The 20,878-nt window shown below is 48.1% G+C and overlaps 1 protein-coding gene across 1 annotated transcript in view; it reads left to right on the top strand.

Annotated features, from left to right (window-relative positions):
- PEBP4 (phosphatidylethanolamine binding protein 4) overlaps positions 1-20,878 on the top strand; it is a 186,328-nt gene that overhangs the window by 56,423 nt on the left and 109,027 nt on the right.

Raw genomic sequence — 20,878 nt, 5'->3', positions numbered from 1 at the left:
CTGGATCAGGAAACAGCTCTAGCAATGAGGTGGGCACCGCCTTCTACCTTGTTGTGTCATTAGTCAGTCACTTAGAAGTCAAGAAGCCCTGCCTTCCAACGGGTGCAAATTTAACCCTATTTGAACAAATGTTTGTTGATCATTTCACATGTTCCATATAGTGTGCTGGGTACTGGGGATGCTGAGAGAAGATGTGGCCCAGGTCCTCAGGAGCTTACGAGGGAGATGACTAATGTGGAAACCTTCAAGCAGACCTCAAGGCAGCATGGTGTGTCGTGAACATGGACAGTCAGGGCTGTCACGGAGTCATTCCTGAGCAATGTGCCAGGAAACTGGGCTTTGGTGGAGAATGAAAGAGAGACCATGGCTGCTCATCCTTGTGTCCCTGCCTAGCACAGTGCCTGGTACAGAACAAATGCTCAAAAGATCTTTGTAAATGACTAGCTGTAACTGAGGGTCTTGAGGAAAGCTTCATGAAGGAGGTACCCTGGGTTTCAAGCTTTGACGGTACAGTCAGATTTTGAGAGGGGAAAAAGATGGGAATGGATAAACAAAGTGTGCTCTATCCACTCAATGGAATATTATTCAGCCTTAAAAAGGAAGGAAACTCTGACCCACGCTACAACATGGATGAAACTCGAGGACATTATGACAGTCACAAACAACAAATCTTGTATGCTTCACTTACTTAAGGCACCCTTAGCATCAAATTCTTAGAGACAGAAAGTAGAATGACAGGTGTCAGGGGCTGGGGGTGGGAGCTGTCATTCAATGGGGACAGAGTTTCCATTTTGGAAGATGAAAAAGTTTTGGAGACTGGTTGCACATAGATGTGAATGTACTTAACACTGCTGAACCGTACTCTTAAAAGTAAAGATGGCAAATTTTATGTTATGAGTATTCTAGCACAATTTCAAAGAAAAAAAAGATGGGGAAGGAAGCTGCAAGAACAAAGGTGTTAGGGAAGGGAAAGAGGCAGAGTGTAGGATGTGTCCAAGGAAGGGACAGTTGACTGATAGGGTAGGAACTTAAAGTACAAGGAGGGAGGGCCATAGTAGGAGATGAGGCCAGATGGGGGCCCAATGGGCCTTGAACACCACACCGAGGAGCGTGGAGCTTAAAATCGGGGCTTTGATTTCGTATATGGCTGAGGTGGGTCTTCCAATATTCTCTTCGTCCTTGGCTTCTATGAAATCATCATAGGTACTCTGCAGGCCAGTGTGCCAAGCTGTTATCCCAGTTAACAGTTGGCGAACCCAACCTCTTCTGCTAAGCAGACCCCAAGGCTTACCTCCCCTGGGCCAGACAGAGCCCACTGCCCCTGGGTGCCTCTGGGTGCTTCCTTTGCTGCCTCTGGTTTGGATTGATCCTTCCTGGGGTGTTCAAGCTCCAGCTGCACTAATGGAAGCTAATGAGATCCCAGCCTGATTAGCTCAACTTCTTTCCAATTGAATATTCGTAAGCAACCTGCGTGCTGCAAGCTCCATCTTAGCAAATCACTGGCTCTGCATCAGAAGCTACTTGGATTCCCTGCCCCCGCCCCCACCCGTCGACTTCCTCCCAGGGTGCAGGCTCCACGGGGGAGTGCGATGGCCTTGTGATAGAGTTCACTGGTAGGGGCTGCCTCATTTTGCTTCATAGGCTGGGCTCTTCTCGGTCTCAGACAAAAGGCTTACTTGTTGAAAGTAGAAATGAGTTGGTCTGTGACGTTTTGGAGTTCATTTCATTTTATTTTTTTAAGTGTCTGCATGTCATGGGGACATCCATGCAATGCTGACTTCTAGATGAAGCTGTGAAGCAGATGGCCACAAGGCAGACCTCTTGATGTAGCTCTGTTATTTATTTAACATGAGATTTTTAAGCTTCTGTTATCTTCTCTACATCTCAGATTTTTCATCTTTAAAATAAGTGTAATAAACCCTTTCTTGCTTTCTAAGGATATTGAGAAGATGAGTGGAGTAGAGATGATGACATACTTTGAAATCTGAATAACAGGATGAATATATATGCTATGCATTCTCCAAGAATGCTGGAACTAAACGTTCACCAGTGAGGGTATATTTTGTACGCTCCTTATCTCTACATTTACCAAAATGAAAACAGAAGGAGAAAATTCTTGTTCTGAGGTTGAAGAGATGCCTCGAGTGGTCCTTCATTAAAGCCAGGCCAGCTCTCTTCTTGGGCCACAGTGCTGAAGGCAGTTGAACTCCTTTGATGCCCTTCTATTTTGCTGCCCAGCATCTGAGAAAGGAACTTGATAAGAAGAAATTCAGAAATCTCAACTATTCCTTCTACTATTTCTGCACCCACACCATCCCGCTTTAACCAACTGTTTATGATGGTACAGCCGAAACTGTATCTTCTCCCTGGGACATGGAGAGGCTCCCTCCTTAATTATAACAGCAGCAAGAACAAAATGCCTCAGCCTTGGTCACCTCAAGAGTTCAACCACACGGGCCCCACATCGTAGAAAATATTGGAGAAGATGTTTGGGGTAACAACAAAGAGTTTGCCCCATCCTTGGTCAATTAAACATGGACTGTGCACCACGCACCATGGGGCAGCTGAAATTCAGGCCATGGACAACCCCTGTTTCAAATAGTTCTCACAAATAGCTCTCCTCTTGCACCTCCACGACTTCCTGTTCATCTCTGTGGCTCACTGTTCTCTGGTTCAATATATTGCCTTAAACATGTACAAAATGAGACAAGTTGAGAGAGAAGCTCATCAGAAATACTTCAGTATTTGATATTGGTTGCAAGCTTCTCAGTTTGGTAACCTACTTCCACCTCCCTCTTTGGTTCTGGACTCTGCATCCCATTGGAATCAACACTATAAACTCCCCCAACTTAGGATTCTCCTGTAGCTTTGGACAAAAGATTTGTCACATCAGTCTTGGGTTCAAGGACTCTACTGACCAGACCAGCTCCTGGCCCATCGTCTGGGCTTCTGATTTTGGTTCTGCTATAGAACTTGGCCCCGACCATGAGCGTTTCTGCGATAAGTGATGGGGAGCAAGTGGCAGCGAGAAGTGTGTAGCCTTTGGCATGTAGTGGGAGCCTCATGCACTGTGGAGGCTACAAACTGGGATTCTTTCTGACCGCATTAGGGCGTTAAACCAAAATGTGTGTGTGTGTGTGCGCACGTGCATGCACGCGCGCATATACCACTTAGGATACTTTAAAAGTAGCCCAAATGTTCACTATAAAATTTTGGACTACTCAGATTTTTTAGAAAGAAAGAAAGGAAGGATGAAAGGAAGGAAAGAAGGTAGGAAGAAGGAAGGAATTAAATACCCTTCCTCTCACACTAAAAGATGACTAGTAGTTGTAATATCTTGGTATAAATTCATCTGAACTTTTATATCTACAAATCATATCTTAGTTTATATACTTGTTTATATATTTTTTTTCATGTCATTGTACATCTATTCATGCCATCAAACACTTCCCTATCATTTTTAACAGCTGAATGGTATGCCATGGGATTATGACTCTACCAGACTTCATTTCACCAATCTCCTTTTGTGGGACATTGGGTTATTTCTGTGGCTTTTTTCCTTTCACTATTATAAATAATTTGGTGTCAGGAAAACTTATACCTAAATCTTTGACTGTATTTTTAATTCCTCAGGATGAAATCCTAGAAGAAGAATTAGTAGGTCAAAGGGTATTCACTCTTTCAAAGTTTTTGATATTCATTGCCCAGTTGGCTCCGCAAAGTTACACCAATTTCTATTCCCATGCCTTCAACCCTTCACCAACACTGGGTATTATAATTTGTTAAGATAATTATCAAGTTGATAGGCTAAACGTTTTATCTCTCTCTTTGATTATGAATTAAGTTGTATTTGTATTTTCAGATGCTTGTTGGTCATTTGTATTTATTTAGTGATTTTTCTGTTCATTGTTGACCATTTTTTCTAATCAGATTTTTTTCTTATTGATTGGTCAGAGTTTTTTAATACATTAAGGACATTGTCCCCTCCGTCATATATGTTGCAAATATTTCTGTCTCCTTTTGTTTGCTTTTTACTATTTTTATGGTGATGTTTTGTTTGGGGGCTTTCTTTGGTGTAGACAGGTTGTACATTTTTGCGTGCTCTAACCTATCACTAGTCTTCCTTTCTGAGTTCTATTTTGATACTGTTATTGGGAAGGCCTTTCCCACTCACGAGAGCATTTTTCCCCATTTAGTTTGACTCTGAATTCTAGGAACATAATGCTTCCAGCTGTTTTATCTCCAGAACCCCGGACTTCAGGGGTGCACTGCCTCGGAAAGACTCACAGTGGAAAAGCGGGGAGAACATCGGAAATGTAGGTCTGAGCACAGACCCCGCAGCTGACAGACTCTCCAAGGGCTGGGAAAGGACTTTACGTCTGTTCCAGCCTCCCGGCGACAGTCTGATGAGTCCAGACTCACTTGAACATTCCTAGTTATCTCACCCAGGGATTTTACTTCTTGTTGAAATCTTTAGAAAAGTTCCCTGGGTTCAGAATAACGTCAGCATCTTCCTAAGCGTCCCTCTCCCAGGAGCCCTCAGTGCCACAAAACCGTGTGACCTGTGCTTGACATGTCCACCCCATGCAGGGGCAGAGGTCACCCTGGCAATTTAGGTGGGAGAGAGAGGGGAGGGATTGACCTCCCCACCTGGATGAGGGCGGGGCTCCGCCATCAGGAACGGGGACACAGATGGCAAGGCTGTGTGCTATTCGTGCCCAGACTATGACACCTCTGCCAGCGTTTGAAAATGCTGTTCTTTCCTGGGGGGGTGTGTGTGTGCAAGCACACGTATATATCCCCACTCACACAAGCTTGCACACACACATTCTATTCTTCTTCTTAAGTCTTCTGCTTCTTAATTCTAAGTGGGAAGAACTGTCTCCGTAATTTTGAAGAGAGGGGAGGGGGAGGGAAGCAAATCAAACCTTCGGTAGAAATAGTAAGAAAAAGATGTGCATTGAGCATGTGCAGAGTAATTTTTCTTCTGCATGCTTTATTAAAGAATTATATGACATAATTACACGTTATAATGTCTTTACACATATTTATGGTAATTACGTCAATGCACATTTGATGTTCTATAATTACAGTAAATACACAACAATCCCGACAAACCGCTTGATCAAGAATTCAGATTCCATAAGTGAAGATGGGGAGAAAAGACATTAACTCTTCTGCTTCCTGGTGGCCCTGCACCCAATTATTCCCCCTGCTTTTCCTGCCAGTTCTGGAGGTTCTTTTCGTCCCTGGGTGTCATCAAGGCACAACTACATTTACTCCCACCAGGGATGTTTCTGAGACTCGTGCCTACAGCAACATCACTTATTTCTTTCCTAGTTTCCCTACAACTGCCGTTGCAGTGTGTGCTGATTGTGTAGCAGGAGTGGGTGCCAGGCCCTGAAAGAGCCCCAGAGGCAGGGAGGTAGTGAACATGTGTTTGGCGAGTCCCCAGCGAAGAGAACGGTCCTGAGAGATGTGGGGAAACACAAAGCAAGTTGCCCATCAGGATCCACGTCCTGAAATCAGAGCCTCATGGGCGGAAACAGCGGTGAGAATGAATTCCACAGAAGCAGTGCCTTATTAATAGGCTACTGCTGATCTCTAAACCGTTTTGTAACTCGGTAAATTCCTGCAGGGCGGGACCAGGTCCAGCTCTCTGGCACCTGGAATCATGCACTGGGATGTTCAGAGTGAGGCTCTGACACCACCTGTCTGTGTATGGCCCTGCATGCACTGATTATGTTGGATGGATAACTTTAATCTCGTATGTAGATATTCTCTCTGGATCCTGGGGCTGGGGGGTTTTGTTGTTCTTATTAACTAGGACCCGTGGCAGTTTATCAAAAACAATTAGTGACTGGTGCAATTATTGTCTCAACCAAGAGGCAGCTTCTGTGATCTGTTCCTCTATGGGTCCCAATCTTTCCTAAATCTGGAGGAAGTGTTTCTTTACCTTTGCCCTGATGAGATAAAAGCCGTTCAGATAAGAACCATCCGCAGATTCAGACCATCACTCATTTAGTCCAGAGAAGGAGCACAGGCCTCCTGGAGGCAACAGAAGAAGCTGAGTCCAGGATTAGGACTCCAAATCCCCAAAGGGACGTAACAACAGCTCTCCATGCTGGGTTTCCTCCAGTGGAAGGAATTTACTGTGAGGCAAGTCGTAGAGTTGAAAGAACACAGGCCTGGAGGTGGGTGACCCCCTCTCTGGGGAGAAGGGCACCTTCCCACCTACTTCAGGGGCCTTGAGTTAATAAATGTTGAGGAGTTTGAAACGTTGAAAGCTTTAAATAAATGTAAGGCATTTGCAGGCAACTCTCCAGTGCCCAGTGTTGACCTGCCCTAGGATGGAAGCAGGAGTAACACTCCCGTTTGCATCCACCTCTGTGACGCGGCGAAACTAATTATCCCTGAAACAGGTGATCTTGAAGGGACAGTCCACTGATCCGCACAGGTGGAAGAAAGAAATCCGTGACGCTGGTTCAGACCAGCGTGGGGAAGGGTTGAAGTGAGGGCTGAGTAATGATTCATCAAAGTAGCACCTCTGTTGGCTAATACAATTCTTAGTCGTGGAGTCTCCAGGCTCCATACCTGCGGAAATCGAAGCAATTACAGATTTAAAGGAAGCTGGAATCCTTAGTGTGGAAAAGGCTTGTTTTAGCCAAGGATAGGGGCTAAGACAGGTGACCTGTGACTCCCGCAGTGATGAAAGCACCTTGCAGCCTGCCGGCTTCTCGGGCCAGTACCTGCTGTGGCCTGAGAGAGGCATCGCATGGCTCCTTTTTTTGAAGGCGCACCACACTCTTCACATAGTGCCAGGATTGCAAACGGATGCAGCGCAGTAGAAATGAACACATCAACACACGCATCTCAGCATTTTGCATTTTTCAAAAACGTTGCCATCATCTTTCAGTCTTCTTTTTTTCTTTCTTTTTTAATTGTTAATTGCTCAGGACCTGGTAAATTTAGACGGATGCCTCATCCATGTATTTAAACATGTGAGGAAGTGAAATGGAAACAGATGTAGCGTTTTCTTTCTTTATTATTTTTTTTTTCTTCTTAGTGAGGACTTTGCACGGCCAGGAACCATAATTCGTATTTTCTTCACACTCACAAAAGACTGTGCTGGAACAAGGTTGTGTTGGGAAACAGATTTTTCTAGGCTCTTTCTGGCTGGGCGTGCTGAGCTATGTTTTTAACTGCCGTTCATTTACCAATTACTAGAGAAGGTGGGCTCGCAGGGAAAGTAGACCAAGGCTTGCTCCCGTTTACCTGGGTTCAGAAAAGAAATTGGGAGGTTTGTGCTCCTCCCAAGTTCTTTGAAGGTGGGAAGGAGCGGGCACCGACAAGATTCGTTCATGTAATCAGAGCAAGGCAATTTCACAAAAGCAATTTCTTGCCTCAGAACAACAGGTAGGAGAAAGGGAAGAAAAAACTCAGCTCTTCTACTTTCTAAGGGTTGAAGCTTTGGAGGCGGAGGGCAGGAGTGTGAAATTAAATATTCGGAAGAGAAATCAGCAAGAGGCAAAATCTCCAGCAACATTAAGTCTCAGTGACGGGATTGCCAATAGTCTGTTTCAGCCCCTCTCTCTCTCATTCCCTCTCCTCGTCCCCCGGCAGCATTTGGAAGTTCAATAACTCCCCTGGGGGCGCGTGCTCTCTTCTCCTCAGGTCTATATAACCCTGGGCTGCAGAGCTGCCAACTGTGGTCCCTGGGGATTGAAAATTAATTTCTTTCTCTGCCCCACGCAGCTGATCCCAGCTGGCCCGTGGCTCAGGCTGGAGCTGGGGTCAGATGAGAGAGACCACCAGGTGCCTGGAGTAAATGACCAGGGCCGTGGGCCCAGAAGGCTTCTAACAACACGGAAATGGCATTTTCCACTTAACTCAATTGCGGTGCACCTGGCTGTCTCTCCGCGCCAAGATTCAATTATCAAGGCCGAGGCATGTTCTCCCCCCCAGCCTCACCTGTGCTCTCTGGGAGCTGTGTGGTGTCCTCTTTTTCTGGCAGCTCTGGGCGATGGAATTCCAACAAGCAAGAAAGAGTGAGGATTTTTCTGCTCTTTGTCAGCCTCAGAGCTAACTCTGATGTGCAGTGGGTGGCACTGCGGAAGAGCACCGGAGTGCTCTGGCTGGGTGGCAAGTCACTTAACCTTCCTGAGCCTCAGTTTCCTCCTCTGTACAATCATAAAGTTATGCCAGATGACCTCCAGTCTCAGCATCTAGTTCTACAATCCCAAGGAGTACCTTTCACGCAGGGTCCCAAAGCACTTCCTTGACAGGCGTGTGTTCATTCTCAAAAATTACTGCAAAGAAACTGTAGTACAAAGTCATGAGTAAGGAGCATTTGGAGAACTGCTGCAGCTGAAACTCAAGCCAGACATTGGGGCTTCCAGCCCGGGGTCTTCTGCATCTCCTTCCACAGGAAGCCCAGTGGTCTCCATCAAGCCCTGCGTGTTGGAACTTACTCGAGGCACCTTGCAAGCCAGTCGTGGCTGGGAGGGAGGAAGTAGAGACTGTCACCCAGGGCATTCGTCTGGCATTGTCCCCAGGAGTTGCTTTCCTAGGTCCCCAGCCTTTCGCTCTTCAGTTGGTGAAGCTGTCAATGGAAACAGGATCCAAGTGTTGCTGATTCAATGAGGTTTGCCCAAATGCTGTTTCCTAAGAACTGTTGGATGCCCAAGATGCCTTCTGAGTCTGTTTTCTTTTTCCAACAAGCCCGTTTCTTTTCCTGGAAGTGGGACATGGCATGAAGCCGGTGGAATCTGAACCCGAGTCTATTCCAACTCCTTTCTAAACTTGGATCCCATTGCAATGAGAGGATTTGGGAACCTATCAGAGGCCCCTTCCTCCTACCCCTCCCCAAGGGTCCTGGGAAGCTGTGGCTGCTAGTAAGCACGGAAGGAGTGCAGTAACCTCCATGTTTATGAGCTAGGCATCACTCCAGACATCAGTGTATCACGTCATCTTCAAACAACATTGGGAGGAAGGGATTAGCACCTCCATTATGCAAATGAAGAACTAAGGCTAAAAGTAGTGAATGGCAGACTCCGTATTCAGACCCAGGCCCATAGCCCTTGCTCTTTCTAACATCACGCACACGCACACGCACACGCACACGCACACACACACACACACACACACATGCTATGAAGATGTGCTCCTTTTTTAGACCAAGGAGAACCCCTCCTACATGGCACAGCTTTGAGTCACTTTGTTGGAAAGGCAGCCCCAAGCCCCGGGCCAGATCATAGCTTTGCTTCGCCATTCCTTATCTCCCTGGCTATTTGAACACAGCCTTCTTCTCTGGCTGCACTGTTCTCCCAGTGTGCTGGCTCCCTCCAGTGAGGAGGCCCTGGCTTTGCTCCTTTCTCTATGCTTCATCTCCTCCCACTGCTCAGCAGTCCCCTTTGTCTTGTTCTTCTAATTCTAAATGCTAGCCAGTGTGAACTAGCCCCATCATTCATCGATGTCACCAGTCGCCATCATTTTCTGTAGCTCCCATACACCCGGACCCTAAGCAGGGGAGGCTTTGGAGTACGAAGAGCAATAACCCCAGCTTTATCACTCACCAGCCCGTGTCCTTGCGCCTACCACTTATCCTGTCCGAGCCACAGATCTCTTTGCCTTAGAAAGGGAAAATAATTCCTTTTTCTCTCACAGGGTTCTGGGGGATCCAATGAGTCAATACATGTGGATGTCCTTGGACTATAAAGCACCAAGTCAAACAAGTCCCTCTGTGCCCACTCCCCCACTGCGTCCACCCTAATACACTCTCTGTTTCTTCCCATCCAGCATTTATCAAATGGCCACATGTGCCATCTCCTTCTCAGGTCCTCTCTCCCAGCCCTAGCCACAAACTGGTTGCATCCCACGACAACTGAAGACAGACTAAAGCCACAGACATATGAACGGCTCAGCTTGGCTCCATGTGAAAGAAATCAGAAGTTGGGTTTTGACATCTTTTTTTTTTTTTTGCATAAAAAAGTAGATGTGAAGGGTGAAGAGTTCTAGTAACACCCAAGGCCAAGTAACACATTCAAGACAGCATGGCAAGTGACACATAGAATGTCAGAGAGCACGACAGCAGCACTGGGGACATGAATAGCATAATGCCACACATCAGCGTTGCCAGCACAGCCAGTATAACTTGGCAGTGGGCATGAAAATGCTGTCTGGGTCAGAAGATGCCAAGAAGAGCTGGTGCGTCATCATTAGCTCAAGCAACACTCAGATTCAACCTAGGCTGCTAATACCGACTTGTACGTACATCTCCCGCCCATCTTGCTGCTCTCTCATTGACCTCAGGCTAGTAGCCTTTCTCTCTCCTGCCCATGCAGTGGGGTTTCCACCATCACATCTACACTGTCAAGCTCCTTGAGAGCAAGGACCATGTCTTCAATCCCTTTGGTCTCCGCCAGGCCAGCAATATGTCTTGTAGGTAGAAGGCACTTAATATCTATTAGACAGTCAATAACCATAATCTATTTTTACTCAATGCCTCAACTTCTCCACTTGTAAAACAGGAGAATAATTCCAATCCTCTTCTAAAGGGTGGGTAAGCAACTGGGATATCCATGGAGAATGTTGAAGCCATCAATAGAACTTCTTTGTGTTCATCTTCATTTCTGAGCATGACCTTACACATCCATTCCTGCCTGAAGTTGGCATGGTCCCAAGCACTGACTGGGAATTAAGATACTGCTGCTTTCCAGCTCTCTGCTGGTGGACTATATCAGGGTGAAAGGGAGGGAGAGATCTCCGCCTCTCTGGAGTGACGGCCAGAGCTTCTAGAAGACATCAGTGACAAGGCAGTATACTTCTGTCTTTAATGGATAGTTCTTCAAAGGGAAACTATTCCATCCCCCCACAGTCCCACCTTTTTGCCAAACGGCTTTTTTCTTGGTGATACTCATCTTTTCTTCTCTAAAAACACAGCTGAGGAAAGCAAATTTATCCTTCCTGCTACCTGCCATTGCTACTACCACAAACCCAGTGTCCCCACCTTTGGGACCTCATCTCCTCCTTTCCACTTGCCTATTTTCCTCTGGCTACCAGGCGTTCAAGATTGATCTGTTTCTCACGGCTCCAGGTAGAATTTGACTGTGTGCATGGAAACAGCCAGGCAGAGCTGACAGCACTGTCAGACAGTGAGCACAGCTCTTGACGTACATTCATGGGCATGAGTGCACGCGTAGACACACACGCCCTCTTCTCTGAGCTCCCCCAGGATTCCCTCTCCATCCCCGCTTTGGCTGGTCCCACCTGCTCATCCTGCCCTGGTCGAGCCCCCTTCACCATCACGCTGCCCAGTCGCCCGTGCTCCACTCCAGGCAGGCAGACAGCCCTCCTTGCCTTCCCACTCCTCACAAATCCAGGACCGGGCGCCGGCGGAGCTCACCCTGTCGGGTAATGAGTTGAGAACTCACAGCCCCTCGTCTCTCTCTGGCTGGTGACTGACACAAATGGAATTCATCTTTAATCATCTGTTAACTCGTTGTCTATTATAGCTCTTTAATAGCACCATAGATATTCTTAATGAAGCATGATTTAAGGTATTTACAGCACATGGACCGACAGACATCACTCACAGTGTGCAGGTAATGAGGCATAAAACGGCTTTTGAATTCCCCCCAAAAGAGAAAGCGACAGGGGAAGAGAGAGAGAGAGAGAGAGAGAGAGAGAGAGAGAGCTTTAGCACTGGGGCAAAGAAAAAAAATTAAAAGCCTTGTGTTGTAAGGTTTGTTTTAACATGTTTAGGCATTTAAAGTCACTTCAGCTCTTTCAAGGCATTTGGCTCACAGAGTTCAGCAATCACCCCTGCTGAGACTGGAAGGCTTGGGTCCCGAGTTCTCCCACAGCCGCCTCAGACCCAGGCAGCCCTCCAGCGCATTTCAGGGGTCTGGGGTGGTGCTGAGCAGGGCTGCTCAGGGGGCCCTGAGTGCTCCTCCACAGGGAATGCAGGCCATCCGCTGGTTTCCTCCACTCATCCAGTGTTCCCTGACAGTGTCCCGGGGGCATCACTGTGTTAGAAGAAACAGTGGTGGGATGGGTGGTGGCCACTCCCACGGGGAAGGGGGTGGGGGCTGGCGTTGCCTTCCCACCCAGCAGACAGGCTGCCAGGGCTGGTGCCTCCGCTCTTGCGCTTGCTTAAAGGTAACGCCTGAGAGAAGCCAATGACATAGACCACCACCTCATCCAACCCTTCCTTCCGCCACTGAGGAGACCCAAAGTTATCCAGGTAGTTAGTGACCAAACCAGAACTAAAACCGAGGTCTCCTCTCCCCCAGGGACGGAGGCTCCTCTTACCGCACAGGAAAAATCCGTGGCGTGGGGGTTGTGGAGCAGGGAGGAGCATCACTCACAGGGGTAGAAGCAGTGTTACTTGTATCTGGAGGCCCAGTTCGCCAAGACTCCCTTCTGCAGGTCGTTTCCGCTGCTCTCCGTCTTTGCCTGCACACGCTGTCGGGACTCAGCCTGAACCTAAGGCGAGGGCTGGGCAGACGCTCTGTCTTTCCCGTCGTTTGCAGTAAATCTCCTTTCTGCAACTGACCAGTGTGGTCGACACCAACAGGGAACAGGAGCCCCAGACCCTGTGTGTTGCCCTCTCAGGAGGGAGCCGAGTTGGGATGCTCTGAATTGGTGCCACGCCTCCTAGCTGGCATTGATGGGTTTAGACCTAGGCTCTCTGCCACTCCAGCCTTCTCCTCTCCTAGAGAAAGAGGGCTGTGAGAATCGCAGCAAGGTAACTTCAGTTTCCTCTGGTCCAGCAGCCGAGCGAGAAGGTGGGCCTGGGGTGGAGTGGGGGACACAACGAGATTGCTCAGGATGCAATGATGAGGATGCCCATGTCGGCTTGACCAAGGTTACTGGATTCACTCCCAATCCAGGCTTCAGCGTTTTTAAAAGCAGTAGCCCCTAACTACCAAGAGCCCCATTTTACCTTTTCCACTCTGGAGAAGGTGGCACAGCGAAGAGAACAGACTGGTCCAGGTCACATGGGATCAGGACCCTCAGTCCCAGTGCTTCCCAGGCTGTTGCCTCTCCTGCTAAATCAGTCTGCCTCCTGAGTGTGTTGCCTCTTCCCACACCTCTGAGGGGCTGGTGACCATGAGAAGGTGACATTCTGAGGACACAGAGAGGAGAACAGGGTCCCCAGTGCCCCCCCAAGTGTGGAGGTCATGTAGGAGAAGGACATGGAGCTAACAAAGGGCATTCCTCCTGGCGTTTCTACCCCTTTCTATCCCAGCCTCTGCCATCCAAGCAAGAAAGGAAGAGCAGGGACTCTGTACATCTCAGGCCCTGTCAACCACCTCATTCATTCACGTCATTGCTTCATGCATTCATTCTATGCCTGGCCAGACATTGTGCCAAGTCCTGAGGATAACTGAGCAGCTTGCCCAGAGGTGCCCGCAGTCTGGGCAGAAGACAGATTCCTAAAGAAATGATGTCTGGGGTGGGGTGGGAGAGGGGGAGGTGCCTTATGGAGCATGAAAGCAGAAGGAATCTGGTGGAATAGCCATGATACGTAGGGTGGATTCTCAGCCTTAAGGATGGCAAAGCTTTTCCACCAGTAGCCCTCAGAGATGGACACAGAAGGGACCAGCTTTCTGATACCCCTATGCTCGTAGAATGGCAGGATTGGAGGAGGCCCGACAGCTTCCCCTACAACATCCCCACCTGTGATGGTGAACGTGCTCTGCCCGCCGACCCCACCCCCGCTCCCAGCAGCCCATTGCATGTCTGCTCCACATGACTCTTAGAAAGTTCTCCTTCAGCTCAAGTTGAAATCCATCCCTCTGTCGCTTTTACCAAGGAGCCGGCTTCTACCTTTCAAGAAGAAGGCTTATGTGGGGGATTCGTGAGGTCCAGTTAGCGACAGGAAGGCCGACAGAATTCCCTCTGCACTACTGTCCTCACTGCTGGACACTGGTCGTTTCAGCTCCTCATGAGTCTCACCCGCGTATGATCCTGACTCTACCTCCTCCTGCTACTGAACCCTGGTTCAAAGTGTGGAGGGCAGAGTAGAGTTGGCCCAGCCCAGGCTTCCTTGTGCCAGGGCATACGCTGGCTGGCTTATGGATTGCCTGCCCAGGTCCAGTACCCACCGTGGTCCAATCAACTAAGGAGGGAGAGCTGAGAGCAGAGAGGGAATCAGGATCAGGCTGCAGACACGCCGGCCTCCTGCGAGTGGGTTAGGGGCGCACCTCTAAAACCCCCGGGCCAGAAAGGACTTCTCTCTCTCTGAACCCCCCGGAGCCAGTGTTATCCCCATCAGAGCTAATTTTCTAAACAAAAAAGAAAAGAGAAAGTAGAATACAGTCAAGTGAAAAGGGAGAAAAATGCATGTGAAACTTTATTGGGGTACTTGAAATTTTCTAACCAGACAAAGCATTGTGATTTGGGATTTCCTTGTGGCATGGCCTCATCATAATTTACAGTGACTTCCTTTTCCCTCAGTTGAAAAATGCCAGTTTATAGCTGCGTAAGTGTCTGTGGAGAATTTCTGGAGCCTCGTCTTGGTTTTTCTTCTGTAATTATTTCAGGGACAATATGAGCACTAAAGTTAACGATCTCTGTAGGTTTGTTTTCTTTCCCAATCATGTCAGTAAGGATGCGGCCAGGAATCGGCACCTTTGTGCTTTCTAAGGAGGATTTGAGATAACTTGTTCTGAAGACGGAGAAACTCAGGCCCCCAAGAGTGAAGTGACTGTTAGAATTATTGCTTCAACGTGGTGATGGGAGAGCTGAGTGGAGAGGCACAGCCTGGCCCACGGCTCCTATGAGTGTCTTTTTTTTTTCTTTCATAATATCCTCACCCTTGATTCAGAATCCGGGCTCTTCAAACTTCCCAGAGAACTCAAGAGTGGCCCTTGTCATAAGCTAAAGTCATTACTTAAGAATGTTTCCGAAAAACACGTGTGTCTGGGAGTGAAGCCATGAAAAAGAGAAGGCTGCCGTTCAACCCCAAAACATCCACTTGAGACCAGGCCCGTTAAGGCCTCTTTTTTTCTCTTTTCTAGATGATTCTGTTCACGGATTAGCCACACAGCAGGTCATAAGCAATACCAGGTATGCCCCAGGTTCCCCTGGGCTGGTTTCTCTTGTCTTATTTCCTTCCATTAAGAAATGTTTTTAGCAAAGCATGTGTGTGACACTTAGATGGAGCCACCAGTTGCCTAGGAAACTGTCCATTCTCACACGTTTCTCTTCCTGATATCATTTGGATCCAGCTGCCTCGCCTGGCCTCCTCCCTTGGCTTTCCTTTGACACCCCCTCCCATTATGATGCCAACTAAGTGGCTCCTAATAAGGACAGGCTACGTAATTTGTGGGGCCCAGTGCAAAGTGAAAATGCAGGACCCCTAGTGGAGAAACTGTTGAGACATTCGAGATGGCATCAGCAGAGCGTTAAAGCAGCCCCGCCCTTCTTCACGCTGCCCCGGGGCAAGCTGGGAGCAGCCCCGCATCTGGCGGCAGCGGAAAGGGCCCTACACACTAGGACCAGGGCTCTGTAGGGCTATTGGGATCTTGGCCTGGGGATAGAGACATACTCCTTCCACTTTATCGGAATAGCTTTCCAAAGCTCCACGTGCTCAACCTTGGATGTTTAAGGATCTCCCTGTTGGCCCTCGAAAGGCAGGGCTCGTATCATTGTAGGAGCCAGCAGTTCCTTTTGTAAACCACATCCAGTCCACTCAGAACACATGCTCATATTCCTTACCTCCTTCAGCCCAGAGAGCATCGGAATTGGCACCCTGGGTGAAAACAAACCATAGTCTGTCCAGCTGTGCATGCTGCCTCCAGCCGCCTTGTCCAGAGACTTTTAACGGCCCCGCCTCTCCTCTCTACCCTCAGGCCATCAGGATTTCCTCCTGAAAGTCACAGTCTGCCCAAGAAGCCACTGTGAATCGATAGCCCACAGGTTTCGCCAAACCTCTTAAAGAACAATTTGTGTTTTCCACCTGTCTCGCGCCTTGAGTAATGAAGTGGATGAGTTTCCCACCCACTGTGCGCATTAGCAGTTCCTTTCATCTGTACGAATGGTACAAACTGCTGCCTTTTCGAGTGTCAAGAGTTGCCCCCAGTTCTGCCTTCCAGGATTTGAGGAGAAAGACTGCATTTGAACATTTGTCCTCTCAGTGATTTGAACAACTTTGGTCATTCCTTATCTCCTTCTGTCCTCATCTGGCCTCTCCTTCTCCCTCTGCCATCCCTTGTGTTTGACGATTTTAGTGCCCCCTTTACGCAGCGCTCAAATCTGAAGACAGCCCTCCGTGCGGGCATGTGATGGTTCTGTGCAAACACAGTGCACTAATTTATGCACACTTCCTTCCAGTTAAGCCAGACCTTTGGTTTTGTTTTCCTTCTGGGTCACACAGCAGCCTCTTGGGCTGGTGTCTTTAAGGAACACTCTGTAGCGACTATGACATCCTTTTCTGAGTTGTGCTCCCAGAAGGAGCCCAGATTCTTCCTGCCAGGGCCTGGCCTGGCACGGGCCTGCCGGGAGCCCCTCTGCCCAGATCTCTGCTCTCACACAGCCCTCAGCTCAGCCGGGATTTCTCCCCAGCCGGCAGCACGTCCACCTGCCAAGGGCTTCCCTGATCGTCTGATTACCTGGGGCCTTCGCTGCTTAGTTCCTCTCCTACACAGTTTATGGAAAGGTGCAGAATAAAAGGCCTAGAATTGGGCCCCAAAAGAATTGAATCTAGAAGCGAACGGAGAAAGGGATCTGTTTGTTGCTGTCTGCACTGTTCCTTATCAATGACAAACTATTTGGCACCAAAGGTTCTTAATTTTGAAAGTAACCTTGTCAAAAGCTTTTGAAAACTAAACACAATTTCCCTTCCCACTAATTTATTTACCCCCTCCAGGAACAATAACAGGTTCTGATCGCACTTTACAGAAATCCTACTTCCTCCCTCTCAAAGGGCACAGAACAGAGCATGCGTAAGAGCCCCAGCTTCCCAGCCATACAGATGGGGCTTTGATTTTTGCCTGTGCCACTTACTAATAAAGTGCCCTGGGGCAAGTTACTCAATCTCCGCCAGCCTCAGTTTTCTCATCTTTAAAATGGGAATAATAGTGCTGACTTCATATATTGGCTGTGGAATTAAATGAGGCAAGGGATATGAAATGGTTGGCATATAATATAATTGGTTTACTACCGTTGTGGATTCCGACTCCTAGTGACCATGTGCACAGCACAGCGGAACCCTGCCCGGTCTTTTTGCACCATCCTCCCATCTTCGATGCTCTATCAGACAATGCTCTGCTGCTATTCATAGGGTTTTCATGGCGAATTTCTGGGAAGTGGGTGGCCAGGTCCTCCTTCCTAGTCTGTCTACTCTGGAAGCTCCACTGAAACCTGTCCACCATGGGTGACTCTGCTGGTATTGGAAATCCCGATGGTAGAGTTTTCAGCATCACAACAATAAGTAGCCACCTCAGTATGACAATTGACAGACGAGTGGTGTGGTTCCCTGACTGGGAAACAAACGTAGGCTGCAACAGTGACAAGGCTGAATCTTAACCACTAGACCACCAGGGCTATATATATAATATAACAGGGCTCAATTAACCGATAGCTATTATTCGTTTGATAATCTTATATTACTGAGTACGTCTTTTTGAACATCCAGGTTTCACTTTTTATGGAAAGGCGTTTCCTTGGTGGTAAACTCCTTGGCTGTCAGTACCATTAGTTATACATTTTATTCATGCATTCAGCATGCACATATATTGTACATCTCACGTATATAGAGGACCTAGGAGCCAGCCGCTGGTCCCGGGCCTGGAAGAGCTCAAGGGGTGGTAGAAGAAGGAAACACACCAAAAACTAATATGTAACTAGTCTTTAACACAGACATTCTCTCAACGGACTGATTCCCATTCTTTCCAGTCAAGTTTTTGGCCAAAGGAAAAGATGTGGATTTTCCCAAGATCCCTCTGCAAATTTGTCACTAGGTAGGAATAGCTCAAAACCCTTGCCTTCCAAATTCTTTATATTCTCTTATATTAAAAGAACCGGGTTCTTTTGGAGCCCCTAGCCAACAGTGCTGCATTTTCATCCACACCTGTGTATTTTGAAAATGCTTAGATAAAAGCCCGCCAATCTCTGTGATTCAGTGAATCCAGTTTTAAAGTAGATAGAGAGCATCCTGATCAGTCTTGAAGGTAATTTGAAGTGGGAAAGACAGGTAAATTTTCAGTGCCTGCAAAATGCTTTGCACTGTGATCATCATCAGATGACAGTCCGTCTGATTCTCTACATGAGCCTTTCCAGAATGTTTTTTTTGAATCATTTTCTGGGTTTGGAGAATAGTATAGAGTCCACAGACAAAAAAATTTTTCCCAACAAATGTCTTAGTTGCAGCTGATCAGTCACATTCTGTGGGTTTCTTTCCAATGAAAATACTTCCTTGAAATTAGAATAAGACTTAGATATCACATGGCTGTATTTCCTTAATTTGTTTCCTTCTTTTCTCATCAAATTCATTCCCAAAAGAGCTCAGCAGTATCTTCCTCCGTGACCGTTCAATGGCGGTCTGGGCAAGGGGGAAAGACCACTATTTTCAGCCTCATAGGATGAGATGTGACACTCAGCACTGGGCCTTCACATGGACAAGCTAGGTAGTGGGAGAGAAGGCACCAGAACAACCCATCAGGTTGTTGTTCTCATCGTTATGCCTTGTTTAGCACCCCATGAAAAGGTGGAAACCACACACACAATGCTTATAAATCAGATCACTTCAAATCCACAAGTATTTGTTTAGTGTTCTTAATAGTTACTGTGTTTCACGTGCCAAGTCTTAATCATCCTGCATAGTTCTCTTAATCTTCCATCAGAAGAAGTCTTAATATTTTGTGGTAACCCATTCCTTCTCCTAACAGCCCTCCAGGACAGGAGGTCCGGTAGATGATCCCTCCCGTTTTGTGTGTGGAGAAAGAGGGGCCCAGACGGAACCAGCTGTGTAGCTCAAACCTCCACCTGCCCACCAACCAATCTTCTCACTTCCCTGGCATTTCCTCCAGGCCTTGATACCACCCGGCTCCCTCAAGCAGGATATGCCATGCCATGCCATCTAAAATGCCTCTGTCTCTGCTTAAGGGCCCAGCCCGCCCCAGCACCTTCCTCGTTAGGTAGCACAACCAAGGGGACGACTCCCCTGGTGACCAACACCACTTCCAAAAGGCTGAGCCACCAGCCCAGTCACTCACCCCCATCTGGCTGGGCTTGGTCACCCGGAACAAGTGTGAAAATGCCACCTTTGCATGCAGGAATCCGAAAGAAATTGGAAACCTGCTGTTAGCTCCATTCCCACTCTCTTCTCATGTTTGCTGTTATTTTTTAACACTTTTTTTTTTCTCATAAAAGCACTATCCTCTTCCCCAGAGCTTGCCTGTAGCGAAGGCATGGTCTGTACAACTGCAATTATTTCAGAGAACAGATGGAGTGAGGAGCAGAAAGTCTGTTAATAGTAATAGAAATGCTACATGTTAACCTGGACAGCACATGATGACAGTCCCATGACTACCCGTTCTGTTCCCACCAGCTGGGCACCAAAGCAGGAATGAGATATTCACAAACACAGCCATCAGCCACGTAGCCACCTAAAGTTAGAACTCAAATTCCTTCACACGAGGGGCCTTGGCGACTGCAGCGGCCTAGGCCGGGAGCAGAGGAGGCCAAGCCACGGCTCAGCGCCAGGCCCAGCAGAATTGCCCCGGCTCTGGTTCAACTGCCAAGGCTTCCTGGGTCAGCCGAGGCCCGGGTCTAGCTTTTAGACAAACGCCGAACTTGCTGGCCCTAGCCAGGAGCCGATCCATCCAGCACTTCCTGTCAGTGCTCTTGGGAGGAGGCGTTAGGTCTGACTGAGCTGCCTTTGACTTGCTGGGAGGCAGCGGGTGAGTGAGAGGCCTGGCTCGGGAGCCAGGGGCCTCAGTTCCCCTAGGCTGAGGCCCAGAGAGATGCAGGCGAAGGCTCCAGAGCAAGAGACGCAGCGTCAGCGCCAGCAATCCAATGAGCGTGTCCAGCTCTGGGACCAGAAATCTCTTCCTCTTCTGGCAGATGGAAAAAAAAGTCTTATTCTCACAGAGGAAATGGGTCAATTTATGTCAACAAATATTTCTGAAGCATCTACTGTGTGCAAGAAAACATGTTGGCACTTCAGGAACCACAAAGAAATAATGGTCCCTACCTTCAAGAAACTGATAATACAATGGGAGGGACCAAGAGAAGCCCACATGTAAGCAGAGACATAGCAGCCTGTGATATAGTCCCAGCAGAGGCACAAACAAAACACTACTGGGGTTCGGATAGTAAGGACATCCTACCTGCTTTGAGGGTCTCAGAAGACGTCTTCATAGAGGCGGTGGGTAGCATTTGAGATGTGTCTTGACGAGTGGGAAGGATTTTCCGATGGGCAGAGAGACCGGTACAAATAAAGGCACAAAGGCAGAGAGGCAAGAATCGCATCAGAGATGAGGAACGTTCCCAGGCCGTGTGGGCGCGTGTAGGGCCGCGGGGGGAGCAGCCAGCGAGCGGATTGAGAGCCAGCTCTAGAAGACCTCAAAGGCCAGGCTCCGAAGTCGATGTTTAAGTTCTAAGTCTGCGGTGAGCTGTTTCTTAGACAGATTACCAGGCACTTGTGTGCTTGGAAGAGCCGATTCGGCACTTCTCTTTCCAGCTCGGCATTCTGTGTCCTCTCGTGGGTACCTTGGATGGACCATGGTGTGAATATTTACCCATGAAAACGATCAAGCACTGGAAATTAGGGCTTGTTCTCGTTTGGTTTTTCGGGTTTTGTTTGTTTGTTTTCCAGAGGATTACCAAGATGCCCCTAGATTGCTCTGATAAGCAGCAGCGGACGAGT

The sequence above is a fragment of the Equus przewalskii genome, chromosome 2 (assembly GCF_037783145.1).
Source record: "Equus przewalskii isolate Varuska chromosome 2, EquPr2, whole genome shotgun sequence".
In the NCBI taxonomy this organism is placed as follows: domain Eukaryota; kingdom Metazoa; phylum Chordata; class Mammalia; order Perissodactyla; family Equidae; genus Equus; species Equus przewalskii.
Note: the sequence above shows the minus strand (reverse complement) of the source record. Positions and strands in the feature narration are given on the sequence as shown.